The sequence below is a fragment of the Ambystoma mexicanum genome, chromosome 5p (assembly GCF_040938575.1).
Source record: "Ambystoma mexicanum isolate Mex_15411 chromosome 5p, UKY_AmexF1_1, whole genome shotgun sequence".
NCBI classification, from domain to species: domain Eukaryota; kingdom Metazoa; phylum Chordata; class Amphibia; order Caudata; family Ambystomatidae; genus Ambystoma; species Ambystoma mexicanum.
The window spans coordinates 716784732-716800611 of NC_090930.1; the positions used below are offsets into that span (position 1 = coordinate 716784732).

Consider the following 15880-nt stretch of genomic DNA (forward strand, 5'->3'; position numbering starts at 1 on the left):
CTGGGGCAGAGGGCTGCAGAAATGGTTGCGTACCGGTTTGGAGGAGAAAAGCAGGGGAGGGAGGGGTCGTAGCTGCTTGATTTGCATACAGAGCTGTGGTCTGCTGGGAAAGTGCAGCCTTTGGAGCTTGGCAAAGGCTTCGCAAGGGGCCCGAGCATTGCCCTCGCCCCGTTTGTTGACAGGTTCTCCTTCTATGGGCTGAAGGGCCCTGTAGCCTGATTTGAGGTTGGACGCTCTATTATTCACAGGGGTGTACCGGGCCTAGACGGTGACTGGCTGACCCGTCAGGGCATCGCCCGTTTGGAAGCCCGTTTCGGAAGCGGAGGCGGGAATCCCTGCCCAATTTTCTTTTGGGGTGGTAGGGCTGTTGGCGGGGTTGCACAAGCTCTGCCAACTTTGGCGGCTTAAGCTTGGGATGCGAGGGACATGGTACAAAAATGCAAAGGTTTTCCAGGAAAAGAGTCTACGGGCAACGATTCCTTGTTGCTCTTTTCAGGTGAACTCAAGCCTCAGGGCTTTGAGGTAGGGGCACTGCCTACAGACAGCAGGAAAGGGCTTGTGCGAAGCTGCTGCCGCATTTAGGTAAGAAGAGTAAAAACCTGTACCAGGAGTGGGGCTCGAACCCACGCGGACACTTGTCCATTGGATCTTAAGTCCAACGCCTTAACCACTCGGCCATCCTGGTGAGCTGCTGCAAAGGGCTTCGAATTGAATCTTTGCTGTTTCAGCAGCAGGCGAACAAGTGGAAAACCAGCCCAGAGTGCCCCCTGCAGGAGGTTGGATGGAATTGGCTTGCGAGCGGCAAACGTCTCTCACTTAACAGCATTACAATAGCCTCCAGCTGACTGCAAGTACGGTTGCGGAAACCTCCCGGGTGCTGCAGTCGTTTCCCCGGTGGCCTAGTGGTGAGGATTTGGTGCTTTCACTGCCACGGGCCTGGCTTCGAGTCCCCGACCAGAGTGTGTGCTTTGAGTAAAGGTGGTCTAGGGCAGTCCAGAGGCAGGCTGAGCCTCGAAGGCTGGTGCAGGCCTTGGTGTGCGAGCCCGAAAAAAGGGCAGCTCCTATGTCATCCCTTCTTGCCCTCCGGCACTTGCTGTACAAGCAAAGCCCCCTTTGAACTCTGCATGGTAACCCTGCTGTGTCTCGCAGGCAATCATGGCCTGCCGCCTTTTAATAAACGTGCTCTCCCACGAAGCAGTTCTCCTAAGGAGGGTTAGTTGTGAGTGTGCATCTTCAGCGGCAGCCTCTAGGGGGAGCTTCAGCACTGACCCACAAAAGCTCATAGCGAGGAAGGCTGTCCTTTCAGGAGAGCAAGACAGGAATATCAGCGCTTGGAAGTGAAAGCGCAAACGTTCCCAAAGTGATGCTGTCTTCAATCTCTAAGCTCCCCTTTTCGCAGACCATCACAAGTGTTTTTGTTTTCTTTCTTTCTTTCTTTCTTTCTTTCTTTATTTCTTTATTTATTAGCAGAAACGGCCCCCGAAGACCTGCAGGCACTGGTGCCCATTGTAGCAGAGGCCCTCAGCCTTTGGACTCGGACGCCACCATCTGAGCGACACGCAACGGGGTGCACCCACCGTCCCTGGTGGTCTAGTGGTTAGGATTCGGCGCTCTCACCGCCGCGGCCCGGGTTCGATTCCCGGTCAGGGAAGGAGCTCTTTTAACAACTGACATTTTTATTTACAGCAATGCAGTTAACTGGCGACCGGAAATCTTGCTCCCAGATGCAGATTTGCGTGCACAAAATGGAGGAAGTGCCCTCAGCGCGACGCAAAACGTGTTTATGGCAGAGTCCCATTCATTCTCCTGTCGCTGCGGAAAGACTGCCCTTGACGCAAAAAAGGCAGCTTCCTTTTTCACCGCTGGAGAGAACCTATCTGCTCGGCCCTCCCCCTCTCTTCCCAGTCCCCCAATGGACTGGCCTTTGAGGCACCTGCAGGCATTGTGCACTCGGACACCACTGCCCGGCCTTCCCGAGCTGTCCAGCGGTCTCCCTGGTGGTCTAGTGGTTAGGATTCGGCGCTCTCACCGCCGTGGCCCGGGTTCGATTCCCGGTCAGGGAAGAGAGGCTTTTACTGAATGACATTTTTACAGAAATTCAAACAACTGCGTCTCAAAAAATATTTCTTTCAAATGTAGCTTCACTCACAGGCAATAGCGGCGTGGCTCCCCTGGCGGTAACTCCAAGCATCTTTTCAGCATGGTCCCTTACCGGAAGCTGTCGACGCTAGAAGTGGGCCTGTGCCCCAAAAAGGAAGCTTTCTTTCTTCCAAAGCTGTAGAGAAAATATTAGTCCTGTCGCCCTGCCAAAGCCGAGCTCGCCCACCATCCCTAGCCTCATCAGACCAAGACCTTGCCCGGGACCCTGGGGCAGAGGGCTGCAGAAATGGTTGCGTACCGGTTTGGAGGAGAAAAGCAGGGGAGGGAGGGGTCGTAGCTGCTTGATTTGCATACAGAGCTGTGGTCTGCTGGGAAAGTGCAGCCTTTGGAGCTTGGCAAAGGCTTCGCAAGGGGCCCGAGCATTGCCCTCGCCCCGTTTGTTGACAGGTTCTCCTTCTATGGGCTGAAGGGCCCTGTAGCCTGATTTGAGGTTGGACGCTCTATTATTCACAGGGGTGTACCGGGCCTAGACGGTGACTGGCTGACCCGTCAGGGCATCGCCCGTTTGGAAGCCCGTTTCGGAAGCCGTGAGGAAGCGGAGGCGGGAATCCCTGCCCAATTTTCTTTTGGGGTGGTAGGGCTGTTGGCGGGGTTGCACAAGCTCTGCCAACTTTGGCGGCTTAAGCTTGGGATGCGAGGGACATGGTACAAAAATGCAAAGGTTTTCCAGGAAAAGAGTCTACGGGCAACGATTCCTTGTTGCTCTTTTCAGGTGAACTCAAGCCTCAGGGCTTTGAGGTAGGGGCACTGCCTACAGACAGCAGGAAAGGGCTTGTGCGAAGCTGCTGCCGCATTTAGATAAGAAGAGTAAAAACCTGTACCAGGAGTGGGGCTCGAACCCACGCGGACACTTGTCCATTGGATCTTAAGTCCAACGCCTTAACCACTCGGCCATCCTGGTGAGCTGCTGCAAAGGGCTTCGAATTGAATCTTTGCTGTTTCAGCAGCAGGCGAACAAGTGGAAAACCAGCCCAGAGTGCCCCCTGCAGGAGGTTGGATGGAATTGGCTTGCGAGCGGCAAACGTCTCTCACTTAACAGCATTACAATAGCCTCCAGCTGACTGCAAGTACGGTTGCGGAAACCTCCCGGGTGCTGCAGTCGTTTCCCCGGTGGCCTAGTGGTGAGGATTTGGTGCTTTCACTGCCACGGGCCTGGCTTCGAGTCCCCGACCAGGGTGTGTGCTTTGAGTAAAGGTGGTCTAGGGCAGTCCAGAGGCAGGCTGAGCCTCGAAGGCTGGTGCAGGCCTTGGTGTGCGAGCCCGAAAAAAGGGCAGCTCCTATGTCATCCCTTCTTGCCCTCCGGCACTTGCTGTACAAGCAAAGCCCCCTTTGAACTCTGCATGGTAACCCTGCTGTGTCTCGCAGGCAATCATGGCCTGCCGCCTTTTAATAAACGTGCTCTCCCACGAAGCAGTTCTCCTAAGGAGGGTTAGTTGTGAGTGTGCATCTTCAGCGGCAGCCTCTAGGGGGAGCTTCAGCACTGACCCACAAAAGCTCATAGCGAGGAAGGCTGTCCTTTCAGGAGAGCAAGACAGGAATATCAGCGCTTGGAAGTGAAAGCGCAAACGTTCCCAAAGTGATGCTGTCTTCAATCTCTAAGCTCCCCTTTTCGCAGACCATCACAAGTGTTTTTGTTTTCTTTCTTTCTTTCTTTCTTTATTTCTTTATTTATTTATTTATTAGCAGAAACGGCCCCCGAAGACCTGCAGGCACTGGTGCCCATTGTAGCAGAGGCCCTCAGCCTTTGGACTCGGACGCCACCATCTGAGCGACACGCAACGGGGTGCACCCACCGTCCCTGGTGGTCTAGTGGTTAGGATTCGGCGCTCTCACCGCCGCGGCCCGGGTTCGATTCCCGGTCAGGGAAGGAGCTCTTTTAACAACTGACATTTTTATTTACAGCAATGCAGTTAACTGGCGACCGGAAATCTTGCTCCCAGATGCAGATTTGCGTGCACTAAATGGAGGAAGTGCCCTCAGCGCGACGCAAAACGTGTTTATGGCAGAGTCCCATTCATTCTCCTGTCGCTGCGGAAAGACTGCCCTTGACGCAAAAAAGGCAGCTTCCTTTTTCACCGCTGGAGAGAACCTATCTGCTCGGCCCTCCCCCTCTCTTCCCAGTCCCCCAATGGACTGGCCTTTGAGGCACCTGCAGGCATTGTGCACTCGGACACCACTGCCCGGCCTTCCCGAGCTGTCCAGCGGTCTCCCTGGTGGTCTAGTGGTTAGGATTCGGCGCTCTCACCGCCGCGGCCCGGGTTCGATTCCCGGTCAGGGAAGAGAGGCTTTTACTGAATGACATTTTTACAGAAATTCAAACAACTGCGTCTCAAAAAATATTTCTTTCAAATGTAGCTTCACTCACAGGCAATAGCGGCGTGGCTCCCCTGGCGGTAACTCCAAGCATCTTTTCAGCATGGTCCCTTACCGGAAGCTGTCGCCGCTAGAAGTGGGCCTGTGCCCCAAAAAGGAAGCTTTCTTTCTTCCAAAGCTGTAGAGAAAATATTAGTCCTGTCGCCCTGCCAAAGCCGAGCTCGCCCACCATCCCTAGCCTCATCAGACCAAGACCTTGCCCGGGACCCTGGGGCAGAGGGCTGCAGAAATGGTTGCGTACCGGTTTGGAGGAGAAAAGCAGGGGAGGGAGGGGTCGTAGCTGCTTGATTTGCATACAGAGCTGTGGTCTGCTGGGAAAGTGCAGCCTTTGGAGCTTGGCAAAGGCTTCGCAAGGGGCCCGAGCATTGCCCTCGCCCCGTTTGTTGACAGGTTCTCCTTCTATGGGCTGAAGGGCCCTGTAGCCTGATTTGAGGTTGGACGCTCTATTATTCACAGGGGTGTACCGGGCCTAGACGGTGACTGGCTGACCCGTCAGGGCATCGCCCGTTTGGAAGCCCGTTTCGGAAGCCGTGAGGAAGCGGAGGCGGGAATCCCTGCCCAATTTTCTTTTGGGGTGGTAGGGCTGTTGGCGGGGTTGCACAAGCTCTGCCAACTTTGGCGGCTTAAGCTTGGGATGCGAGGGACATGGTACAAAAATGCAAAGGTTTTCCAGGAAAAGAGTCTACGGGCAACGATTCCTTGTTGCTCTTTTCAGGTGAACTCAAGCCTCAGGGCTTTGAGGTAGGGGCACTGCCTACAGACAGCAGGAAAGGGCTTGTGCGAAGCTGCTGCCGCATTTAGGTAAGAAGAGTAAAAACCTGTACCAGGAGTGGGGCTCGAACCCACGCGGACACTTGTCCATTGGATCTTAAGTCCAACGCCTTAACCACTCGGCCATCCTGGTGAGCTGCTGCAAAGGGCTTCGAATTGAATCTTTGCTGTTTCAGCAGCAGGCGAACAAGTGGAAAACCAGCCCAGAGTGCCCCCTGCAGGAGGTTGGATGGAATTGGCTTGCGAGCGGCAAACGTCTCTCACTTAACAGCATTACAATAGCCTCCAGCTGACTGCAAGTACGGTTGCGGAAACCTCCCGGGTGCTGCAGTCGTTTCTCCGGTGGCCTAGTGGTGAGGATTTGGTGCTTTCACTGCCACGGGCCTGGCTTCGAGTCCCCGACCAGAGTGTGTGCTTTGAGTAAAGGTGGTCTAGGGCAGTCCAGAGGCAGGCTGAGCCTCGAAGGCTGGTGCAGGCCTTGGTGTGCGAGCCCGAAAAAAGGGCAGCTCCTATGTCATCCCTTCTTGCCCTCCGGCACTTGCTGTACAAGCAAAGCCCCCTTTGAACTCTGCATGGTAACCCTGCTGTGTCTCGCAGGCAATCATGGCCTGCCGCCTTTTAATAAACGTGCTCTCCCACGAAGCAGTTCTCCTAAGGAGGGTTAGTTGTGAGTGTGCATCTTCAGCGGCAGCCTCTAGGGGGAGCTTCAGCACTGACCCACAAAAGCTCATAGCGAGGAAGGCTGTCCTTTCAGGAGAGCAAGACAGGAATATCAGCGCTTGGAAGTGAAAGCGCAAACGTTCCCAAAGTGATGCTGTCTTCAATCTCTAAGCTCCCCTTTTCGCAGACCATCACAAGTGTTTTTGTTTTCTTTCTTTCTTTCTTTCTTTCTTTATTTCTTTATTTATTAGCAGAAACGGCCCCCGAAGACCTGCAGGCACTGGTGCCCATTGTAGCAGAGGCCCTCAGCCTTTGGACTCGGACGCCACCATCTGAGCGACACGCAACGGGGTGCACCCACCGTCCCTGGTGGTCTAGTGGTTAGGATTCGGCGCTCTCACCGCCGCGGCCTGGGTTCGATTCCCGGTCAGGGAAGGAGCGCTTTTAACAACTGACATTTTTATTTACAGCAATGCAGTTAACTGGCGACCGGAAATCTTGCTCCCAGATGCAGATTTGCGTGCACAAAATGGAGGAAGTGCCCTCAGCGCGACGCAAAACGTGTTTATGGCAGAGTCCCATTCATTCTCCTGTCGCTGCGGAAAGACTGCCCTTGACGCAAAAAAGGCAGCTTCCTTTTTCACCGCTGGAGAGAACCTATCTGCTCGGCCCTCCCCCTCTCTTCCCAGTCCCCCAATGGACTGGCCTTTGAGGCACCTGCAGGCATTGTGCACTCGGACACCACTGCCCGGCCTTCCCGAGTTGTCCAGCGGTCTCCCTGGTGGTCTAGTGGTTAGGATTCGGCGCTCTCACCGCCGCGGCCCGGGTTCGATTCCCGGTCAGGGAAGAGAGGCTTTTACTGAATGACATTTTTACAGAAATTCAAACAACTGCGTCTCAAAAAATATTTCTTTCAAATGTAGCTTCACTCACAGGCAATAGCGGCGTGGCTCCCCTGGCGGTAACTCCAAGCATCTTTTCAGCATGGTCCCTTACCGGAAGCTGTCGCCGCTAGAAGTGGGCCTGTGCCCCAAAAAGGAAGCTTTCTTTCTTCCAAAGCTGTAGAGAAAATATTAGTCCTGTCGCCCTGCCAAAGCCGAGCTCGCCCACCATCCCTAGCCTCATCAGACCAAGACCTTGCCCGGGACCCTGGGGCAGAGGGCTGCAGAAATGGTTGCGTACCGGTTTGGAGGAGAAAAGCAGGGGAGGGAGGGGTCGTAGCTGCTTGATTTGCATACAGAGCTGTGGTCTGCTGGGAAAGTGCAGCCTTTGGAGCTTGGCAAAGGCTTCGCAAGGGGCCCGAGCATTGCCCTCGCCCCGTTTGTTGACAGGTTCTCCTTCTATGGGCTGAAGGGCCCTGTAGCCTGATTTGAGGTTGGACGCTCTATTATTCACAGGGGTGTACCGGGCCTAGACGGTGACTGGCTGACCCGTCAGGGCATCGCCCGTTTGGAAGCCCGTTTCGGAAGCGGAGGCGGGAATCCCTGCCCAATTTTCTTTTGGGGTGGTAGGGCTGTTGGCGGGGTTGCACAAGCTCTGCCAACTTTGGCGGCTTAAGCTTGGGATGCGAGGGACATGGTACAAAAATGCAAAGGTTTTCCAGGAAAAGAGTCTACGGGCAACGATTCCTTGTTGCTCTTTTCAGGTGAACTCAAGCCTCAGGGCTTTGAGGTAGGGGCACTGCCTACAGACAGCAGGAAAGGGCTTGTGCGAAGCTGCTGCCGCATTTAGGTAAGAAGAGTAAAAACCTGTACCAGGAGTGGGGCTCGAACCCACGCGGACACTTGTCCATTGGATCTTAAGTCCAACGCCTTAACCACTCGGCCATCCTGGTGAGCTGCTGCAAAGGGCTTCGAATTGAATCTTTGCTGTTTCAGCAGCAGGCGAACAAGTGGAAAACCAGCCCAGAGTGCCCCCTGCAGGAGGTTGGATGGAATTGGCTTGCGAGCGGCAAACGTCTCTCACTTAACAGCATTACAATAGCCTCCAGCTGACTGCAAGTACGGTTGCGGAAACCTCCCGGGTGCTGCAGTCGTTTCCCCGGTGGCCTAGTGGTGAGGATTTGGTGCTTTCACTGCCACGGGCCTGGCTTCGAGTCCCCGACCAGAGTGTGTGCTTTGAGTAAAGGTGGTCTAGGGCAGTCCAGAGGCAGGCTGAGCCTCGAAGGCTGGTGCAGGCCTTGGTGTGCGAGCCCGAAAAAAGGGCAGCTCCTATGTCATCCCTTCTTGCCCTCCGGCACTTGCTGTACAAGCAAAGCCCCCTTTGAACTCTGCATGGTAACCCTGCTGTGTCTCGCAGGCAATCATGGCCTGCCGCCTTTTAATAAACGTGCTCTCCCACGAAGCAGTTCTCCTAAGGAGGGTTAGTTGTGAGTGTGCATCTTCAGCGGCAGCCTCTAGGGGGAGCTTCAGCACTGACCCACAAAAGCTCATAGCGAGGAAGGCTGTCCTTTCAGGAGAGCAAGACAGGAATATCAGCGCTTGGAAGTGAAAGCGCAAACGTTCCCAAAGTGATGCTGTCTTCAATCTCTAAGCTCCCCTTTTCGCAGACCATCACAAGTGTTTTTGTTTTCTTTCTTTCTTTCTTTCTTTATTTCTTTATTTATTTATTTATTAGCAGAAACGGCCCCCGAAGACCTGCAGGCACTGGTGCCCATTGTAGCAGAGGCCCTCAGCCTTTGGACTCGGACGCCACCATCTGAGCGACACGCAACGGGGTGCACCCACCGTCCCTGGTGGTCTAGTGGTTAGGATTCGGCGCTCTCACCGCCGCGGCCCGGGTTCGATTCCCGGTCAGGGAAGGAGCTCTTTTAACAACTGACATTTTTATTTACAGCAATGCAGTTAACTGGCAACCGGAAATCTTGCTCCCAGATGCAGATTTGCGTGCACAAAATGGAGGAAGTGCCCTCAGCGCGACGCAAAACGTGTTTATGGCAGAGTCCCATTCATTCTCCTGTCGCTGCGGAAAGACTGCCCTTGACGCAAAAAAGGCAGCTTCCTTTTTCACCGCTGGAGAGAACCTATCTGCTCGGCCCTCCCCCTCTCTTCCCAGTCCCCCAATGGACTGGCCTTTGAGGCACCTGCAGGCATTGTGCACTCGGACACCACTGCCCGGCCTTCCCGAGCTGTCCAGCGGTCTCCCTGGTGGTCTAGTGGTTAGGATTCGGCGCTCTCACCGCCGTGGCCCGGGTTCGATTCCCGGTCAGGGAAGAGAGGCTTTTACTGAATGACATTTTTACAGAAATTCAAACAACTGCGTCTCAAAAAATATTTCTTTCAAATGTAGCTTCACTCACAGGCAATAGCGGCGTGGCTCCCCTGGCGGTAACTCCAAGCATCTTTTCAGCATGGTCCCTTACCGGAAGCTGTCGCCGCTAGAAGTGGGCCTGTGCCCCAAAAAGGAAGCTTTCTTTCTTCCAAAGCTGTAGAGAAAATATTAGTCCTGTCGCCCTGCCAAAGCCGAGCTCGCCCACCATCCCTAGCCTCATCAGACCAAGACCTTGCCCGGGACCCTGGGGCAGAGGGCTGCAGAAATGGTTGCGTACCGGTTTGGAGGAGAAAAGCAGGGGAGGGAGGGGTCGTAGCTGCTTGATTTGCATACAGAGCTGTGGTCTGCTGGGAAAGTGCAGCCTTTGGAGCTTGGCAAAGGCTTCGCAAGGGGCCCGAGCATTGCCCTCGCCCCGTTTGTTGACAGGTTCTCCTTCTATGGGCTGAAGGGCCCTGTAGCCTGATTTGAGGTTGGACGCTCTATTATTCACAGGGGTGTACCGGGCCTAGACGGTGACTGGCTGACCCGTCAGGGCATCGCCCGTTTGGAAGCCCGTTTCGGAAGCCGTGAGGAAGCGGAGGCGGGAATCCCTGCCCAATTTTCTTTTGGGGTGGTAGGGCTGTTGGCGGGGTTGCACAAGCTCTGCCAACTTTGGCGGCTTAAGCTTGGGATGCGAGGGACATGGTACAAAAATGCAAAGGTTTTCCAGGAAAAGAGTCTACGGGCAACGATTCCTTGTTGCTCTTTTCAGGTGAACTCAAGCCTCAGGGCTTTGAGGTAGGGGCACTGCCTACAGACAGCAGGAAAGGGCTTGTGCGAAGCTGCTGCCGCATTTAGATAAGAAGAGTAAAAACCTGTACCAGGAGTGGGGCTCGAACCCACGCGGACACTTGTCCATTGGATCTTAAGTCCAACGCCTTAACCACTCGGCCATCCTGGTGAGCTGCTGCAAAGGGCTTCGAATTGAATCTTTGCTGTTTCAGCAGCAGGCGAACAAGTGGAAAACCAGCCCAGAGTGCCCCCTGCAGGAGGTTGGATGGAATTGGCTTGCGAGCGGCAAACGTCTCTCACTTAACAGCATTACAATAGCCTCCAGCTGACTGCAAGTACGGTTGCGGAAACCTCCCGGGTGCTGCAGTCGTTTCCCCGGTGGCCTAGTGGTGAGGATTTGGTGCTTTCACTGCCACGGGCCTGGCTTCGAGTCCCCGACCAGGGTGTGTGCTTTGAGTAAAGGTGGTCTAGGGCAGTCCAGAGGCAGGCTGAGCCTCGAAGGCTGGTGCAGGCCTTGGTGTGCGAGCCCGAAAAAAGGGCAGCTCCTATGTCATCCCTTCTTGCCCTCCGGCACTTGCTGTACAAGCAAAGCCCCCTTTGAACTCTGCATGGTAACCCTGCTGTGTCTCGCAGGCAATCATGGCCTGCCGCCTTTTAATAAACGTGCTCTCCCACGAAGCAGTTCTCCTAAGGAGGGTTAGTTGTGAGTGTGCATCTTCAGCGGCAGCCTCTAGGGGGAGCTTCAGCACTGACCCACAAAAGCTCATAGCGAGGAAGGCTGTCCTTTCAGGAGAGCAAGACAGGAATATCAGCGCTTGGAAGTGAAAGCGCAAACGTTCCCAAAGTGATGCTGTCTTCAATCTCTAAGCTCCCCTTTTCGCAGACCATCACAAGTGTTTTTGTTTTCTTTCTTTCTTTCTTTCTTTATTTCTTTATTTATTTATTTATTAGCAGAAACGGCCCCCGAAGACCTGCAGGCACTGGTGCCCATTGTAGCAGAGGCCCTCAGCCTTTGGACTCGGACGCCACCATCTGAGCGACACGCAACGGGGTGCACCCACCGTCCCTGGTGGTCTAGTGGTTAGGATTCGGCGCTCTCACCGCCGCGGCCCGGGTTCGATTCCCGGTCAGGGAAGGAGCTCTTTTAACAACTGACATTTTTATTTACAGCAATGCAGTTAACTGGCGACCGGAAATCTTGCTCCCAGATGCAGATTTGCGTGCACAAAATGGAGGAAGTGCCCTCAGCGCGACGCAAAACGTGTTTATGGCAGAGTCCCATTCATTCTCCTGTCGCTGCGGAAAGACTGCCCTTGACGCAAAAAAGGCAGCTTCCTTTTTCACCGCTGGAGAGAACCTATCTGCTCGGCCCTCCCCCTCTCTTCCCAGTCCCCCAATGGACTGGCCTTTGAGGCACCTGCAGGCATTGTGCACTCGGACACCACTGCCCGGCCTTCCCGAGCTGTCCAGCGGTCTCCCTGGTGGTCTAGTGGTTAGGATTCGGCGCTCTCACCGCCGTGGCCCGGGTTCGATTCCCGGTCAGGGAAGAGAGGCTTTTACTGAATGACATTTTTACAGAAATTCAAACAACTGCGTCTCAAAAAATATTTCTTTCAAATGTAGCTTCACTCACAGGCAATAGCGGCGTGGCTCCCCTGGCGGTAACTCCAAGCATCTTTTCAGCATGGTCCCTTACCGGAAGCTGTCGCCGCTAGAAGTGGGCCTGTGCCCCAAAAAGGAAGCTTTCTTTCTTCCAAAGCTGTAGAGAAAATATTAGTCCTGTCGCCCTGCCAAAGCCGAGCTCGCCCACCATCCCTAGCCTCATCAGACCAAGACCTTGCCCGGGACCCTGGGGCAGAGGGCTGCAGAAATGGTTGCGTACCGGTTTGGAGGAGAAAAGCAGGGGAGGGAGGGGTCGTAGCTGCTTGATTTGCATACAGAGCTGTGGTCTGCTGGGAAAGTGCAGCCTTTGGAGCTTGGCAAAGGCTTCGCAAGGGGCCCGAGCATTGCCCTCGCCCCGTTTGTTGACAGGTTCTCCTTCTATGGGCTGAAGGGCCCTGTAGCCTGATTTGAGGTTGGACGCTCTATTATTCACAGGGGTGTACCGGGCCTAGACGGTGACTGGCTGACCCGTCAGGGCATCGCCCGTTTGGAAGCCCGTTTCGGAAGCCGTGAGGAAGCGGAGGCGGGAATCCCTGCCCAATTTTCTTTTGGGGTGGTAGGGCTGTTGGCGGGGTTGCACAAGCTCTGCCAACTTTGGCGGCTTAAGCTTGGGATGCGAGGGACATGGTACAAAAATGCAAAGGTTTTCCAGGAAAAGAGTCTACGGGCAACGATTCCTTGTTGCTCTTTTCAGGTGAACTCAAGCCTCAGGGCTTTGAGGTAGGGGCACTGCCTACAGACAGCAGGAAAGGGCTTGTGCGAAGCTGCTGCCGCATTTAGGTAAGAAGAGTAAAAACCTGTACCAGGAGTGGGGCTCGAACCCACGCGGACACTTGTCCATTGGATCTTAAGTCCAACGCCTTAACCACTCGGCCATCCTGGTGAGCTGCTGCAAAGGGCTTCGAATTGAATCTTTGCTGTTTCAGCAGCAGGCGAACAAGTGGAAAACCAGCCCAGAGTGCCCCCTGCAGGAGGTTGGATGGAATTGGCTTGCGAGCGGCAAACGTCTCTCACTTAACAGCATTACAATAGCCTCCAGCTGACTGCAAGTACGGTTGCGGAAACCTCCCGGGTGCTGCAGTCGTTTCCCCGGTGGCCTAGTGGTGAGGATTTGGTGCTTTCACTGCCACGGGCCTGGCTTCGAGTCCCCGACCAGAGTGTGTGCTTTGAGTAAAGGTGGTCTAGGGCAGTCCAGAGGCAGGCTGAGCCTCGAAGGCTGGTGCAGGCCTTGGTGTGCGAGCCCGAAAAAAGGGCAGCTCCTATGTCATCCCTTCTTGCCCTCCGGCACTTGCTGTACAAGCAAAGCCCCCTTTGAACTCTGCATGGTAACCCTGCTGTGTCTCGCAGGCAATCATGGCCTGCCGCCTTTTAATAAACGTGCTCTCCCACGAAGCAGTTCTCCTAAGGAGGGTTAGTTGTGAGTGTGCATCTTCAGCGGCAGCCTCTAGGGGGAGCTTCAGCACTGACCCACAAAAGCTCATAGCGAGGAAGGCTGTCCTTTCAGGAGAGCAAGACAGGAATATCAGCGCTTGGAAGTGAAAGCGCAAACGTTCCCAAAGTGATGCTGTCTTCAATCTCTAAGCTCCCCTTTTCGCAGACCATCACAAGTGTTTTTGTTTTCTTTCTTTCTTTCTTTCTTTCTTTATTTCTTTATTTATTAGCAGAAACGGCCCCCGAAGACCTGCAGGCACTGGTGCCCATTGTAGCAGAGGCCCTCAGCCTTTGGACTCGGACGCCACCATCTGAGCGACACGCAACGGGGTGCACCCACCGTCCCTGGTGGTCTAGTGGTTAGGATTCGGCGCTCTCACCGCCGCGGCCTGGGTTCGATTCCCGGTCAGGGAAGGAGCGCTTTTAACAACTGACATTTTTATTTACAGCAATGCAGTTAACTGGCGACCGGAAATCTTGCTCCCAGATGCAGATTTGCGTGCACAAAATGGAGGAAGTGCCCTCAGCGCGACGCAAAACGTGTTTATGGCAGAGTCCCATTCATTCTCCTGTCGCTGCGGAAAGACTGCCCTTGACGCAAAAAAGGCAGCTTCCTTTTTCACCGCTGGAGAGAACCTATCTGCTCGGCCCTCCCCCTCTCTTCCCAGTCCCCCAATGGACTGGCCTTTGAGGCACCTGCAGGCATTGTGCACTCGGACACCACTGCCCGGCCTTCCCGAGTTGTCCAGCGGTCTCCCTGGTGGTCTAGTGGTTAGGATTCGGCGCTCTCACCGCCGCGGCCCGGGTTCGATTCCCGGTCAGGGAAGAGAGGCTTTTACTGAATGACATTTTTACAGAAATTCAAACAACTGCGTCTCAAAAAATATTTCTTTCAAATGTAGCTTCACTCACAGGCAATAGCGGCGTGGCTCCCCTGGCGGTAACTCCAAGCATCTTTTCAGCATGGTCCCTTACCGGAAGCTGTCGCCGCTAGAAGTGGGCCTGTGCCCCAAAAAGGAAGCTTTCTTTCTTCCAAAGCTGTAGAGAAAATATTAGTCCTGTCGCCCTGCCAAAGCCGAGCTCGCCCACCATCCCTAGCCTCATCAGACCAAGACCTTGCCCGGGACCCTGGGGCAGAGGGCTGCAGAAATGGTTGCGTACCGGTTTGGAGGAGAAAAGCAGGGGAGGGAGGGGTCGTAGCTGCTTGATTTGCATACAGAGCTGTGGTCTGCTGGGAAAGTGCAGCCTTTGGAGCTTGGCAAAGGCTTCGCAAGGGGCCCGAGCATTGCCCTCGCCCCGTTTGTTGACAGGTTCTCCTTCTATGGGCTGAAGGGCCCTGTAGCCTGATTTGAGGTTGGACGCTCTATTATTCACAGGGGTGTACCGGGCCTAGACGGTGACTGGCTGACCCGTCAGGGCATCGCCCGTTTGGAAGCCCGTTTCGGAAGCGGAGGCGGGAATCCCTGCCCAATTTTCTTTTGGGGTGGTAGGGCTGTTGGCGGGGTTGCACAAGCTCTGCCAACTTTGGCGGCTTAAGCTTGGGATGCGAGGGACATGGTACAAAAATGCAAAGGTTTTCCAGGAAAAGAGTCTACGGGCAACGATTCCTTGTTGCTCTTTTCAGGTGAACTCAAGCCTCAGGGCTTTGAGGTAGGGGCACTGCCTACAGACAGCAGGAAAGGGCTTGTGCGAAGCTGCTGCCGCATTTAGGTAAGAAGAGTAAAAACCTGTACCAGGAGTGGGGCTCGAACCCACGCGGACACTTGTCCATTGGATCTTAAGTCCAACGCCTTAACCACTCGGCCATCCTGGTGAGCTGCTGCAAAGGGCTTCGAATTGAATCTTTGCTGTTTCAGCAGCAGGCGAACAAGTGGAAAACCAGCCCAGAGTGCCCCCTGCAGGAGGTTGGATGGAATTGGCTTGCGAGCGGCAAACGTCTCTCACTTAACAGCATTACAATAGCCTCCAGCTGACTGCAAGTACGGTTGCGGAAACCTCCCGGGTGCTGCAGTCGTTTCTCCGGTGGCCTAGTGGTGAGGATTTGGTGCTTTCACTGCCACGGGCCTGGCTTCGAGTCCCCGACCAGAGTGTGTGCTTTGAGTAAAGGTGGTCTAGGGCAGTCCAGAGGCAGGCTGAGCCTCGAAGGCTGGTGCAGGCCTTGGTGTGCGAGCCCGAAAAAAGGGCAGCTCCTATGTCATCCCTTCTTGCCCTCCGGCACTTGCTGTACAAGCAAAGCCCCCTTTGAACTCTGCATGGTAACCCTGCTGTGTCTCGCAGGCAATCATGGCCTGCCGCCTTTTAATAAACGTGCTCTCCCACGAAGCAGTTCTCCTAAGGAGGGTTAGTTGTGAGTGTGCATCTTCAGCGGCAGCCTCTAGGGGGAGCTTCAGCACTGACCCACAAAAGCTCATAGCGAGGAAGGCTGTCCTTTCAGGAGAGCAAGACAGGAATATCAGCGCTTGGAAGTGAAAGCGCAAACGTTCCCAAAGTGATGCTGTCTTCAATCTCTAAGCTCCCCTTTTCGCAGACCATCACAAGTGTTTTTGTTTTCTTTCTTTCTTTCTTTCTTTCTTTATTTCTTTATTTATTAGCAGAAACGGCCCCCGAAGACCTGCAGGCACTGGTGCCCATTGTAGCAGAGGCCCTCAGCCTTTGGACTCGGACGCCACCATCTGAGCGACACGCAACGGGGTGCACCCACCGTCCCTGGTGGTCTAGTGGTTAGGATTCGGCGCTCTCACCGCCGCGGCCTGGGTTCGATTCCCGGTCAGGGAAGGAGCGC

At 54.7% G+C, this 15880-nt stretch overlaps 20 non-coding genes across 20 annotated transcripts; 13 read left to right on the forward strand and 7 right to left on the reverse strand.

Annotated features, from left to right (window-relative positions):
* Window positions 1–602: 602 nt before the first annotated feature.
* TRNAL-UAA (transfer RNA leucine (anticodon UAA)) lies at window positions 603–685 on the reverse strand. The gene has a single exon. It is a non-coding gene; the product is annotated as a tRNA-Leu (tRNA).
* An 894-nt stretch (window positions 686–1579) lies between these two features.
* TRNAE-CUC (transfer RNA glutamic acid (anticodon CUC)) lies at window positions 1580–1651 on the forward strand. Its single transcript has one exon. It is a non-coding gene; the product is annotated as a tRNA-Glu (tRNA).
* A 340-nt stretch (window positions 1652–1991) lies between these two features.
* TRNAE-CUC (transfer RNA glutamic acid (anticodon CUC)) lies at window positions 1992–2063 on the forward strand. Its single transcript has one exon. It is a non-coding gene; the product is annotated as a tRNA-Glu (tRNA).
* A 915-nt stretch (window positions 2064–2978) lies between these two features.
* TRNAL-UAA (transfer RNA leucine (anticodon UAA)) lies at window positions 2979–3061 on the reverse strand. Its single transcript has one exon. It is a non-coding gene; the product is annotated as a tRNA-Leu (tRNA).
* An 894-nt stretch (window positions 3062–3955) lies between these two features.
* Window positions 3956–4027, forward strand: TRNAE-CUC (transfer RNA glutamic acid (anticodon CUC)). The gene has a single exon. It is a non-coding gene; the product is annotated as a tRNA-Glu (tRNA).
* A 340-nt stretch (window positions 4028–4367) lies between these two features.
* On the forward strand, window positions 4368–4439 carry TRNAE-CUC (transfer RNA glutamic acid (anticodon CUC)). The gene has a single exon. It is a non-coding gene; the product is annotated as a tRNA-Glu (tRNA).
* A 915-nt stretch (window positions 4440–5354) lies between these two features.
* TRNAL-UAA (transfer RNA leucine (anticodon UAA)) lies at window positions 5355–5437 on the reverse strand. Its single transcript has one exon. It is a non-coding gene; the product is annotated as a tRNA-Leu (tRNA).
* An 890-nt stretch (window positions 5438–6327) lies between these two features.
* Window positions 6328–6399, forward strand: TRNAE-CUC (transfer RNA glutamic acid (anticodon CUC)). The gene has a single exon. It is a non-coding gene; the product is annotated as a tRNA-Glu (tRNA).
* Window positions 6400–6739: 340 nt separating this feature from the next.
* TRNAE-CUC (transfer RNA glutamic acid (anticodon CUC)) lies at window positions 6740–6811 on the forward strand. The gene has a single exon. It is a non-coding gene; the product is annotated as a tRNA-Glu (tRNA).
* A 904-nt stretch (window positions 6812–7715) lies between these two features.
* TRNAL-UAA (transfer RNA leucine (anticodon UAA)) lies at window positions 7716–7798 on the reverse strand. The gene has a single exon. It is a non-coding gene; the product is annotated as a tRNA-Leu (tRNA).
* Window positions 7799–8692: 894 nt separating this feature from the next.
* On the forward strand, window positions 8693–8764 carry TRNAE-CUC (transfer RNA glutamic acid (anticodon CUC)). Its single transcript has one exon. It is a non-coding gene; the product is annotated as a tRNA-Glu (tRNA).
* A 340-nt stretch (window positions 8765–9104) lies between these two features.
* TRNAE-CUC (transfer RNA glutamic acid (anticodon CUC)) lies at window positions 9105–9176 on the forward strand. Its single transcript has one exon. It is a non-coding gene; the product is annotated as a tRNA-Glu (tRNA).
* A 915-nt stretch (window positions 9177–10091) lies between these two features.
* Window positions 10092–10174, reverse strand: TRNAL-UAA (transfer RNA leucine (anticodon UAA)). Its single transcript has one exon. It is a non-coding gene; the product is annotated as a tRNA-Leu (tRNA).
* Window positions 10175–11068: 894 nt separating this feature from the next.
* On the forward strand, window positions 11069–11140 carry TRNAE-CUC (transfer RNA glutamic acid (anticodon CUC)). The gene has a single exon. It is a non-coding gene; the product is annotated as a tRNA-Glu (tRNA).
* Window positions 11141–11480: 340 nt separating this feature from the next.
* On the forward strand, window positions 11481–11552 carry TRNAE-CUC (transfer RNA glutamic acid (anticodon CUC)). Its single transcript has one exon. It is a non-coding gene; the product is annotated as a tRNA-Glu (tRNA).
* A 915-nt stretch (window positions 11553–12467) lies between these two features.
* Window positions 12468–12550, reverse strand: TRNAL-UAA (transfer RNA leucine (anticodon UAA)). The gene has a single exon. It is a non-coding gene; the product is annotated as a tRNA-Leu (tRNA).
* Window positions 12551–13440: 890 nt separating this feature from the next.
* Window positions 13441–13512, forward strand: TRNAE-CUC (transfer RNA glutamic acid (anticodon CUC)). Its single transcript has one exon. It is a non-coding gene; the product is annotated as a tRNA-Glu (tRNA).
* A 340-nt stretch (window positions 13513–13852) lies between these two features.
* TRNAE-CUC (transfer RNA glutamic acid (anticodon CUC)) lies at window positions 13853–13924 on the forward strand. The gene has a single exon. It is a non-coding gene; the product is annotated as a tRNA-Glu (tRNA).
* Window positions 13925–14828: 904 nt separating this feature from the next.
* Window positions 14829–14911, reverse strand: TRNAL-UAA (transfer RNA leucine (anticodon UAA)). The gene has a single exon. It is a non-coding gene; the product is annotated as a tRNA-Leu (tRNA).
* Window positions 14912–15801: 890 nt separating this feature from the next.
* Window positions 15802–15873, forward strand: TRNAE-CUC (transfer RNA glutamic acid (anticodon CUC)). The gene has a single exon. It is a non-coding gene; the product is annotated as a tRNA-Glu (tRNA).
* Window positions 15874–15880: the final 7 nt, after the last annotated feature.